Source organism: Pistacia vera, unplaced genomic scaffold (assembly GCF_008641045.1).
Source record: "Pistacia vera cultivar Batoury unplaced genomic scaffold, PisVer_v2 Contig632, whole genome shotgun sequence".
Taxonomy (NCBI): domain Eukaryota; kingdom Viridiplantae; phylum Streptophyta; class Magnoliopsida; order Sapindales; family Anacardiaceae; genus Pistacia; species Pistacia vera.
The window spans coordinates 70,864-84,864 of NW_022196482.1; positions in this window are offsets into that span (position 1 = coordinate 70,864).

Sequence of the window (14,001 nt, forward strand, 5' to 3'; positions counted from 1 at the left end):
ATTAATCCTTTTTCTTTTTTAACATAATCTCAACATTTTTGGGTTCTTTTTTACATCAATAGAGATTAATGGGCATAACACTCAAGCGGTAACCACGTGTAGCTTTCACACTTGCTAGTATGTAGTCCTTTAAATGATAGATTTTCCAAGAACATAGGGGTCTCTACATCTTAGAAAATTACTCAAGTATGACTTTCATACTACAAACAAGGTAGCTCTTTCACAAGGCGACAATAAACATGCACTAAGCACTTCAAAGATGATAGAAAGTCATTATACTTCTTGAGGTGAAAGGCAAGGTGGACACATCACTCATCACACTTATTTAAAAGAGAGAAACAATTCTTTATCAAACAAAACATAATCATATATACTTGTAACTTTAAAAACACAAAGAAGTTTTCTCATGATATGATTAAACAAAAAAACTACTCAAGTTGAGTTAGTCCAATGGACTTCCTCAATTTCACAAAAGTTCGAAAGTCTAATGCCTTTGTAAATAAGTTAGCAAATTGAGACTCAGTGTTCACATGAGCAAGGGCGATCACTCTATCTTCAACTAAGTCTCTAATGAAATAATGTCGAATATCAATGTGCTTAGTTCTACAGTGTTGAACTGGATTCTTGGATATGTTAATTGCACTTGTATTATCATAGAAAATAGTAACACATTAATTCTTGATCAAAACCATTGTCACTCAACATTTGTTTAATCCATAAAACATGTGTACAGTAGCTCCTAGCAGCAATGTACTTTGCTCCTACTGTTGAGAGAGAGATAGAGTTTAGTTTCTTGCTATACCAAGTTACCACGTTGTTTCCAAGGAAAAAGCATCCTCCAGAAGCACTCTTCCTATCATCCAAGCTTCCAACCCAATCTACATCACTAAAGCCAACCAAGGTAGGGTTAGTGTCATATGCAAACCACAATCCAAAGTCATATGTACCTAAGACATATTTCATGATTCTCTTCACAGCAGTAAGATAGAGTTCAATAGGATTAGCTTGAAATCTTGCACAAACACCTACACTGAAACATAAATCAAGCCTACTTGCAGTTAAATACAACAGGCTTCTATCATGCTTCTAAACAATTTGTTGTCTACCTTTTTCCCATTCACATCCTTGGACAGTTTTAGTGTAAAGCTCATAGGTGTTTTAGCTTGTTTTTCATTTTCAAGGTTGAACTTTTAAGTATGTTCTTTGCATATTTTGATTGTGATACAAACAAACCACTATCAAATTGCTTAATTTGAAGTCCTAAGAACATGTTTATTCTCCTACAGTGCTCATTTCAAACTCATCTTTCATTACAGCAATAAACTCTTGCAATTTTGAGTGTGAAGTAGAACAAAAAACTATGTCATTAACATAAATTTGAGCACAAAGAAACTCACCACTAACATGTTTAATAAAAAAAGTCTTATTAGCATTACCTCTTCCAAAATTGTGATCAAGAAGGAAAGAGGTAAGTCTTTCATACCACGCTCTTGGAGCCTGTTTTAGTTCATACCGTGCTTTCTTCAATTTGAACACATGATCTGGTTTGTAACAATCCTGAAATCTAGTAGGTTGCTCCACGTAGACTTTTCCATAAGCAAGCCATTCAAGAATGCATTCTTTACATCCATTTGATATAGCTTCAATTTTAAGCAGCAAGCAACTCCCAAAAGCAATCAAATTGACTCTAATTTGGCCACATGAGCAAAGGTCTCATCAAAATCAATCCCTTCCACTTGTGTGTACCCTTGATCAACAAGCCTAACCTTGTTTTTGACAATATTTCCAAACTCGTCAGACTTGTCCTTGAAGATCCGCTTGGTTCTTATAATATTAATTCCTTCAGGCCAAGGAACCAAGCTCCTTACGTTGCTTCTCTCGAATTGTTCAAGCTCCTCATGCATGGCAACAATCCAGCAATCATCCTCTAGAGCTTGTTTCGCGTTCTTCGATTTTGAAAAAGAAACATAGCATAAATGGTTAATTTTATTAAATTTTTTTCTCCTTGTAACCATTACCTTTTTGAGATTTCCAATGACCGAAGATTGTGGATGAGCCCTCTTGATCCAAGAGGGAGGCTCTTTGGTCTTGGGAGTCCTTCTTTAAGTAATTTTGTCTGTTAGATTAACAACCAAGTCAAGTCCTTGTCGTTGAGAGACAGACCCCTGTTGAGCAATAGTGGTGCTCACTTCAGGTTCTAGGGTGGTCACCTCATTTTGGGATTTTGTTCCAAAAGGAGTCACGGTGGGCACTTTGTCACGATCTGTGGTCACCTCAATAGGAGCAATCATATCATCAATTTCATCTTCCTGTGAAAACTGTGAGTAATCTTTTGAATCCGAGAAAACCACATTAAAAGATTCAATGATACGTTCTATTCTCATGTTAAAACTCTATATGCCCTACTGTTTGATGAATACCCAAGGAAAACTCCTTCATCACTCTTAGCATCAAATTTCCCTAGATGATCTCTATCATTCAAGACATAGTACTTGCAACCAAAAACATAGAAGTACGAGAGATTTGGTTTCTTACCTTTCCACAACTCGTATGGAGTTTGAGATTAACCTTTCCTTAAAAAAAGTATTTTGTTGGAGATATGGCATGTAGTGTTTATTGCCTCAACCCAAAGTTTTATAGGCAACTTCTTTGCATTTAACATAATTCTTGCCATCTCTTGAAAAACTCTATTCTTCCTTTCCACAGCACCATTTTGTTATTTCTTAGGGGCAAAAAACTCATGCCAAATGCCCTGCATTTCGTAAAAGTTAGAAAACTCAGAATTTTCAAACTCCCTCCCATGTTCACTTCGTATCCTTATAACTTTCTTTACACGCCAGTTTTGCTTCACCTATAAACTTTTTACAAGACACTTAAAAGCTTCAAACGCATCAAATTTTTCTCTTAAAAAATCAACGCATGAAAATCTAGAAAAATCATCAGCACAAACATAAACATATCTCTTTCCACCTAAGCTTTCAATTTGCATAGGATCATAAGATCCATATGAAGTAGTTCTAAAACACAAGAGGTAGTCAAGCGAGATAGAGGTTTGTGACGACTGTTGGTTTGCTTACCTTGTTGGCAAGGGCCACAAACTTTACCTTTGGGAAACACAAGCTTCGATAGTCCATTAACAACATCCTTCTTAGAGAGTTTCACAAGATCTTTGAAATTCATATGTCCAAGTTTCTTCTGTCATAGATCAACACAATTTGATTTAGTGCTCAAGCAAGAAACTTTGTTAGACAATAAATAGGAATTATCATTTGATCTTTTTCCCTCGAGCAAAGAAGACTTGACATATATTCTTTGAGAATTGTACAACATAATCCTTATCGCAAATTTGACTAATGCTAATAAGATTTGCCTTTAAACCTTCAACATAAAACACATCATTCAGCATTGGGAAGCTAGGAATGACAATAGACCTTTTCCCAAGAATCTTACCCTTTTTCACTTCACCATAGTACCACAAGACAATTAGCACTAAGCTTAGGTTTCCACACTTCACAGTTTTTGAAAAAAAAAAATTGCCTATAGTGTGGTGACATGAGAGACTAAAATGGTGACCTTACTGAATTAAAATCATAATTTCCAATGCATCTTTTCAAGTATGAAACAAGATTAAAACATTTTTATTTAATATGACCTTTCTTTTGGCAGAAATGAAAGATAGGAATGAATCTTTTTACCATCAAGGTTTGATCATGTGAGGCAGCAACAGTTTTCAGAATTGATTCAATGGCCTTGACAAAGGTGGCCACACCAGGTTTGGAGGTGCTAGCACCAAAAGAGAATCCCAAACCTGTTTTATCACTGAATAACTTCCGTTGTCTAAGAACTTTGTCAGCTTATATGAACCTGAATTTAACCTTTCAACAATGGTCTTAGCCTCAATTAGTTCATTTAAAGCTTGATTCAAAAAACTGTCCTTATTGGACAAATTAGATAACAAGACTTTCATCTTATCATTCAAAATTTTCTTATCTTCTAACGAGTAAGATTTTTCAAATTCAAGGGATTTAATACTCTTGATGGCTTTTAACCAAGCCTCATACATCTTGTCATAAGCCTCTTATTGCTATTTACAGACATCACTTGAGTTATCTGAGGACACACTATTGTTGTCCTCTTGGTTAGCCGTAAATGCCAAGAAATGTTCATTCTCATTAGTGTCATCACCCTCACTTTCGGGGTCGTCACTCTCACTCAAGGTGGTAGCCATGGCTTTTCCTTTTCTTTAGAATGTTTGCACACTCAGACTAAATGTGGCCATAGCATTCACACTCAAAGCATTTGATTCCTTTGTTTTTATTCTCATTTTCTCTCGAATTTTTTTTTCAAAAATCCTCCTTGACTAGATTGGTAACAAAGGGTTGTTTCCCCTTTTTAGCCAAATTTGGCTTTGTCATGTTCTTTTTTAGGAATTTCGAAAAGTTTTTTTGTGATTAGAGCAAACTCATCATCTTTATTATCACTAGTATCACAAATAATCAGAAATCAAAAGATACCTAATGTTTCCATGCAAGCGTTTTACCTGATTTCTTTTCCCATCAATTTAGGCTAAGCTCAAAGGTTTGCAAAGATCCGATCAGTTCATCCAATTGCATCTAGTCAAGGTTACGGAATTCTTCAATGGAGGTTGCTTTGGACATGAATGTTTGAGGCAAGGAGCACAACACCTTCCAAACAAGTTCAGCATCAAAAAAGATTTCACCTAAAGCAAAACACTTATTAGTGATATCACACAATCTACAATGAAAATCAGTAATAGTTTCATTATCATGCATAACAAGATTTTCATAGTCAATGATTAATCTTCTAAGCCTGGTCTTTTCCACAATATTAGTTCCATGATTTTTAACTTGGATTCTATCCCATGCATCCTTAGTCGTTTCATAATTAGCAATGTTTTTCATTTGACCTATACTAACAATATTAAAAATGGCGTGAAGGGCTTTAGAGTTAAAATTAGACTCTTCTAACTCAACCTTGATCCATTGATCAAGGGCTTTTCCTTTACTTCCACTAGCTTCATTAGATTTAAGTTCTTGTCAACCAACCATACAAGCATTCGAAGCTTTCTCATCAATAGGTTTTAAAAAGGCACGCATCCTAAGTCTCCAAAAGGTATTTTTGGTGCCCTCCAATAAGGGTTGTCTATTGGTAGACCCTCCTTCACCTAAAAAAACTCATGGTAAACAAATAGTAAGTGTGGTCACACAAAGACTATGGTGGTCACCCATAAGATCGTAAGACAGAGGTGACAGCACACATGCACAGGTGGTCACAAACAAAAAGTTCAACACTAGTGTGATTACACTACTCCAAGGAAGTCACAAGTCTAAAGCGAACAAATCTGCGGAAAAAAGTGAAAAACAACCAGAACAAGCGCAAAACCAAAAAGTGACAAACAAACACAATCAAGAAGCAAGGATCAACTAAAATAACTCTTTAGAACAAGCTCTGATAAAAATTGAAAGTTTTAATCACTTACCAAGTTGATTAAACCTAAGCGGAATAGGTTGCTAAGTTAATTTTAGTGTCCATTTCATAAACATAAAGCAATCAAATATGAACCAAAATAAAGAACACCAAGTTTTTACATGGTTCGGCAAAATGCCTACATTCATAGAACCAAGTCCATAATGAAGCTAATCCACTATAGTATACTTTTCAGTTTAATTACAAAGCCAAAGATTAAGCCTTAGTTGCAAGAACAATCCATGTTTTGCAACGCTTCAATCTCTACCCTTTGGTAAAACTACGTTCTACCATAGCTAGCTCCAAGTACGCGAACCCACCTAGTCAGCCTTGAGCTCCTCTCAAGGTACAACAACGAAGATCCACTTTAGTTGAACAAGTTCAGCAAGCTTCAAGCATCAGCTACGTAACCAGACGTAAAAGGACAAATTCTAAGAACTTTGATAAAGGTATTTGTAAGCTTACCTTAGCAAAGAAACCTGATAAAAACAAAAGAAAACTTTAGAAAAAATCAAAATACTTTCAAGGAAATAACCAGGCTTAAAAAAAAAAGTGCATTGGAGAAGAGTTTATATAAAGAAAATCCGACCAATGCAAAAGAACAAGTGGCTAACAAGAAACTTTATGGATTCAACTTTATGAAAAGTTTATTCCATTTCTCTTGGGACCATTGATAAATGAGAATAAACTTTCCAACTCATTGTGTAATTGTAATACTTTCTCTCTCTAGCTAGTATACTCGTAAAATAAATAGTAATATAAGAAAATATATATATATAGATGAGTATGAAATAATGGGCCCATATCTAATTTTTCTTTATATACAAATCTTTACATAATGTAACAAAGTCACAAAACATCAACTTGATAGTGTTGCTAAACCCTTCCACTTCTTGACACTCCAAGCGATTGCATCTCACCTACTACCTGCAAAAACATTGAAAACAACAGGGTGAGCACTAATTGCTCAGTAAGTAAACCCGTTATGCTAGTCTTCTCTCTTCATTGCTTATATTCTAAATTTCTTTCTTTACATCACACTTCTCTATTCTTCTCTGTTCTTTCTCTGTTCTTTCTCAATTTCTAATTTCTCACTACTCATGATAGTAGGCATGGTATCATGCATAGGTATGATTCAAATGCACAAATGCATAGGATGTGCATTTTCTTTTCTGTTTTTCTATTTTCTTATTCTGTTTTCTATTTCTTTTCTCTATATTTCTTTCTATGCTTCCTTTCTATTCTTTTCTATTCTTCCTCTTTATTCTTTGTTTTTTAATGCTCTTTAATGCTTTTATGAGTATGTATGCATGTAGATGGGCTCATGCTTATTATTCTTTCTAAATTCACATGTTTGGATGCAATAATACAATATGGAATGTTAACATGTCGTTCTCTATCATCTACAAACTCATCTCAAGATAACAAATAATCATACTCATACATGCACTTCTCTTTGACATTTCATCAAACAATTTATATGCACACACAAACTCTAACTTGGCTATACTTCTACATCTCTTCTAAGCCACCAAAATTTGGAATCAAACTCACTACAATCAACGTCAAACCTGTCCAAGATTTACACTTCATAAATTCTACTCCAATTCTTCCATAATTCACCCAAACTCTCATCAAACATCAAGTACACAAACACTACTTCTCATGGATAAATTCTAACCATCATTCAACATCCATTTCATCAACAATTCTTCATATATAAGCACATACATGCATAAAGAAGTTCTCTACACAATATTACTCCAATCATAAGTACGGTTGGATTTACTTACCTTAGATGTGAGCAATCCAACACTTTAGTAGTCTTCCTTGATCCAACTCTCTTTCTCTTAAACCCTAAGAACACAAATCATAAAAATTCAACACTTTAAAAATTAAATCTCACATCTTAGTGCAAGGATCTTACCTAAGGATGCTTGGGATTGAAATTCCACTAAAAATAAACCAAGATCTATGAATTTTCCTTGAGAATGATTGAAGAAATTTGAGAGAACTTGGGTGGGAAGTGGCGTGAATGGAAGGGGAAGAATGGCTAGGGTTTCATTCTTGAACTCTTAATATAACAAAATACTACCTATACCTTCCCATTTTACCCTTTCACTTTCTATTAAATTTCATCTATGTCCCTTAGTCAATTACCATAATGCCCTCTTTTTTATTAACTTCATGTTTTTCTACTTCTTTTCACTCCCCACTTTCTCAACTAATAATGAGTGAAAAGACCATTCTACCCCCTAATGAAATTTTAAGGTATTTTCTTCACACTTATTCAAGATAACTTTAACAAAATTCAACTAAGGATATTAGGGCATAAATAAAACTACATACCTCGATATGAGCATTACAGTAATAGATTGACAAGTTTTATGGACCACAACAATATCTCATAAAGAGAATAAAGACCTCTGACTTTAAGTTGCTCACACGATATAACATAAAAACAACTTAATTGAAGGTGGTCACTTTGACAGAAGGTCAACACACTGGAAATTTAAACAAAATGATTGTGCTAAAGATAATCTAAGGTATTCATACCATGACTAGTGTTACCACACTAGATTCATAAGTTGACAAAAAACTTACATGATCAATGTTAACAAGGGCACCATTCAAGCCCTGAAAGTCTCATCTTCCTTTCAAGCTGCTGAAGTGAAGTTTCCAATTTTTCAAACCACGGTAGTACCAAAGTGCATATGGAAGCTGTGTGAATTAGATTTACAAATATCTGACCAAGTGATTAAGTAGTGGTTGTCCACTGCAAAGAGTTACCCAACAAGAATCCTTGAGGACAAGGATTTTTTTCAAGAAGAGAGGAAAGTTGTGTACCCATTTTGACAATGGATAAATATTAATTAAATTGTATTTTAAAGATTTTTTTGGATTTTTCTTAGTGACTTATTTGTTAATTATTATTGGGTTTATCTCAATAATTTAAATAAGTTAGATTATGATAGGGATTGGTTTTATATTAGTTTATTTGTACCAGGATAGTTGCAATCAGAATCCAAGAAAAAGGTCAATAAATTATCAAAGAAAGTATCAGTATCTTTTTTAACAGAGGTCTTGGGTTCCTTCGAAGCAACCTTATTTTATCTTCATTTTTGTGACTGATCATAACAATCAATGATTAGAAACATGGACCAAACCAGGTCAACCGTCTACCATCTACTGGCCACCTATCCGATCCAAGGTATAATAAAACACACTATCAACCTATAACCCGATGTGGGCCGGATTTGGATCGAGTGAACAATAGTGAACCGCTAGTTCAACCCGCCCGTTCACAAAACTAGGTCACAATAATCAGAAACCCTAAATTTATTCTTCATCTTCATTCTTCATTCTTCTCTATTCTAGTGCATTCTTCATCTTCTCTTACCTCACATCATCTTCATTCTTCATCTTCTCTTACCTTACATCATCAAGCATCAAGAAACAAAGACTCAATCAAGAAAAAGAGAGAGAGAGAGAGAGAGGAATGAATCAAGAAAAAAAACACCTGGACTACTCGCATCTTGGCGACCGTGAAGCAACCCAGCCACAGGAACCGGGTTCGAAGGTCCGACCTGGTCAAGACGACCTGACCGAGATGTGACTTCATAGCCACTACCTAGAAAACAACGGAGAGGAAACCTGCCACTACCTTCTTCTCCCCCGTCACAAGTATGGAAGCTATTAACAGAAGATATCTGCATGGAAAGATAACTGCAATCGAAAGGAACATAAAAGCACAAGCAGCAATAACAAAACCAGACAGGGACAACATACCAACCCCACTTAATAGTTTCCGAAGCTCCAACAAAAAACTGTCAAGAAGGAAAAAGTGCGAATATTTTTTCTAATGGAAAAAGAAGAAACAAAAATGATGGGGATAACAACCTTAGAAAAAACCATCATATCTATAGGTAGGGAGGAAGGCCAAACGTTCACCATCATAATAATTGTCACCGAATCACTTTATCCGGAAAAGAGGTACGGACACCCCTTCGTTCATCCCAATTTCTATTATTCCCAACACATCCATATGCATAGGAAAGGAAAACAGGCGTGCAACCATTCGTTGCGCCATCAAGGAGTTACATGAAAAGACCACTAATGTGACCCATCAAGGAGAGAGAAAAGGTGCCAAGGATGACATGTCGCATGGACGCAACGCAATCGGCAAAAGAGTTATAGCTCGCAAGGCTAGCAAACATCGAAACTCGCACCCCATCTGATGCGCAAGTCGCCAGAGAAGAGTTCTTGAAGGCTGACACGCCCTTCAAAACTTGGGCGGGTTAATGTTGTGCCTAATTGATTGACGGTTAGATTTGTGCCATGCATCCCCAAGATGTGTCGAAGGATGATGGTGTGGATCCTCCCACATGTCAGTCTCAACAACACTTATCTTCTCTCACGATGATTACTACCAAAAGCATGGGTTAAGCTACCATTAACATGGTCTGACCTATAACAAGTATGGAGATTAATGACTCCGATCCTAATTAACGGAAATATCCATGCAAGCAACTCTGTAACACCCACTTTCAACCACGATCAGACGAACCAAATATAAAAGGAGCCCACAACCTCTGTTCCAGGGAATTCTAGTATTAGTAAAGTTCAAGAGAAAAATACATTGATCTTTTTAGAGAGAGTTTAGAGAGAATAGGTCGCGAGAGTCAAATGCTTTCCATTTGTCTTACGATCTTCCCTTTGTAACCTCATTCGACCCTGTAGCACCCCACAATAATAAAATGACACTGGATGTAGGTTTGGTTTCCATATCGCTGAACCACTATAAAATCTCTTTTTGTTTCTTACTTTATTACATCATTTTAGCAACCTTGCTGGTTACTAATAATCATGCACACATTTTTCCCAATTCCTTTCGTAGGGCTACAAAAAAAAATCGAAAACCAAACCAAAACCAGTCCGAAAAACCGATTATCCAGAGTAACCAGTTCGGTTTCGGTTTACAAAATTAAATAAATCAAAAAACTGGTTCAGTTAACGATTTAAAGATTAATTTTAAACGGTTAACTGTTTTTGCAAACTGGTTTATATATATACAATAAAACCTCTCTATAGTGATACTCTATATAGTCATAAAAAATTTTATTTCCAATTTGGGATAATTATAAATAAGAATAAACTCCACATTGTAATAAGTTATAATTTTTTTAATTCCCATCTTAAGAAAAGTTGCCTCCATATAGTAATAATTATCTGTATATTAAAAAAAAAAATATATGCTATCTTACATTAAAGGTTTAAAATGAAATAAAATATTTATCTAAAGTTGTTTAAATGAATGATTTATGTTTTAGAGTTGTTACCACATCTCTTAACTTGTGTGTACATTACCCGCTAGCATAGACATCTTCTTATTGAAGTCAAAATATTTCTAACTTCTCAAGCATGTTTAGGGCTTATTGACACGAAACTTTTTGTATTTCCCTACTATCATTCTCATGATTATTTCCTTTCTCTTCTTGTCTAATTGTAACAATGATTTCTTCTTCAGTTAAAATATACATATCTTGTTGCTTATTTGGATAATTGAGGAAGATATTAATATCCATTTCAATTAGTGTAGTGAAGTTGTCAAATCTGATCACTCCATTCTACTATGATTCTTTGATTCTCTTTATCCACTTTATTTGTAACTTTTAATTAATCGACATCGGGGGTCCTAATTTTGTAATGCTTAAAACAATATGCAATTGTTTATGACCTTACATTAATTTGACCATGCAGCAATTGCATTTACAATTCCATCAAGGACGCTTATCTTTATTGGTTCCAAGATACAATCTTTTATCCATTTCAAAAGTAAGCAATCGAAGTGTTGAATTGAAATCCTAATACTGTTAAAACATGAATTGAAATTCTAATACTATACTACAAAAGCATGAATTATAAAATAAGAAATTTTTGTAACTATACCTCTAAGAAGTTATAACCTCTTTATAGTAATAAAATTAGTTAGTCCCACTATTATGACTATAAAGAGGTTTTACTATATATATATATATATAAGCTCAAATCTCTAAACTTATATATTTATATACACATATAAACCCAAATCCCAAATCCCTAAACTTATAAGTTCTATTTTCTCCCTTTTCTTTCCCTCTTTCCCCTGAGATTTTCCCTCTCTCTAATTCCTTCCTCCTTCCCCAAAATTTTCTCCTCTCTCTGATTCCAAACATTTACTTTTATTCAATGTCAAAGCGTCGCAACAAACTCCATTCCCTCTTCTCTCCAGTTCGGCGATTCCCTTCACTTCTCTCCTATTCTCTCCTTACTTCCTTTTCAAATTTCTGGGGTTTGTTTTCCTCACTTTTATTTTTTAAATTAATCTCTTAATTAGTTAATTTTCCTTTCGCTTTACTGTGCCTTTACCTTCGCCGACTTGCGCTTTATGGTGATAACGAATTGGTCGCCATTTTCAGTCTTCAATTAGCATGAAACCACGACGGTGCACGACCAGAAATCAGAGGCAAAAGCGTCTTCGAGTTCACAGATGCGATTCTTTTAATTTTTGTGTATTTTGTTGGTTTTGAATTTTTTATTCGTTTTGGTTTTGTTGAAAGTTTTGATTTTGGGGTGTGTAGAGAGCGGAATTTTGGAGTGTTGTATATTATTTTTTAATACTTTAATGATCAATTTATATTTTTAGTACCTGTTACTTGAAGAAGTGGATGATTATAATTTGTTTTTGGCTGTGGGTTTTTTTTTTTTTTTTTCCTAGTGAAACCAGTTTCTACCAGTTGTATTTGATTTTTTGGGTAAGTTTGAATAATCGGTTAACTAGTTTCTAAACCGATAATTCGGTTCGGTTATAAATCTGTTTATGGGATAATTCGATCCGGTTTCAGTTTGGCATATTGCTTGAACCGAGACCAAACACCCCATCCGGTTCGGTTAACCGGATTTCCACACCCCTACCCTTTCGAGGCTAGATGGGTATTCTGGTTGGCACAAATTATCACATCAACATGTACGTAATTCAGTGTTTTGGTTTACCAAGAATGAGAGCATTTCTTTACACAAAAATACACACCTGAAGTACAAAAATTATTTAACATTTTCCAAAAGTTGTCCCAAAATAATTATTAGTCCAAACATATTATTTCTTATTGATCTATGATGGAAAAGTATCATTCTACCCTCTAAAACTTAATTATCCAAATTTCCCAAAAAATATCATATATTTGCACAACATAGCCGAGGGTTAGATGCATATTTAAATGTAGTAATACTACACTTACAAATAAAACTTACAAAGATCTTCATAAAAATAACGTGAAAAAAAATGAATGAAAGAGTGAATATAATGAGTTTGACTTTTTATTTCACTTTTCTATTCATTTTTTGTCGCTTCACTTTGTAGAGAAATCTTTATAAGATTTCTTTGTAAGTATATTATTATTGTATTTAAATTTAACAAAAAATACATTTTTCCGTAATTTTATCATTTCTAAATTCATTTAAAATCCTCTAGGGCTATAATTTAAAATTTCATATTTTTATTCTTTATTTTTATTTTATACGTATTTTTCTTTACTAAAATTTTAAAAGTTTTTGCTACAGAACTTTAATTTTGATTTCAAATCTTTCATAAGAGCTACAAAATGACATCAGCAAGAAGAAAAAAACAAAGAAAAAACAGAAAAAGAGAGAGAGAGAGAGAGAGAGAAATCATGAAAATCAATTGTGGAAATTGTCTTTGTATACCCCATTTGTATGTGTCTTTGTAAAACTAACATTACTCTTTAAAATAACATCAAGGTGAGTAGCCGCGACCTGTAGCATGGCCTCGTGGCCATTTGCGTCGTCCCCAAATGACGTGGTGTACAATAGCAGTCATAGAACTGTTGTTGTGCACCCAAATATGAAGGGTGAGAATTGTCTTTGTATGTCTCATTTATACGTGTCTTTCTAAAACTAGTATTACTCTTTAAAATAACATCAAGGTGAGTGGGCGCGACCCGCAGCATGGCCTGGTGGCCATTTGCGTCGTCCCCAAATGACATGGTGCACAACAGCAGTCATGGAGCTGTTGTTGTGCGCCCAAATGCATTGGCGCACAGCACTAGCAAAGTGGCCACTGGGCTGTGTGACCAGATGCTACGGCTCAAAACAGTAGCAAAGTGGCTGTTGCTGTGCGCCCAAAATGCTTTGGCCCACAGCAGTAGCAAAGTGGCTGTTGCTGTGCGCCCAAACGCTTTGGCCCACAGCTTCCATAACAACACCATTCCATCAACTACCTTACCTCTTACTCAACATAAAATTATAAAATGCTCCAGTCTTGACTCTAATATACCAGATGTCTCAGAAAAAATTGAATTCATAAATAAGTAATTCTACATATACAAAATCGACATATAGAACCTGCAAACATACAAAACTGACATCCCAACCCACATGACAATTGAGTTGGCAAATTGATTCAAGTACCCTTAGTTATAAAAGATGTTGCCAAATTAATTGTTATATAGGTTGAAA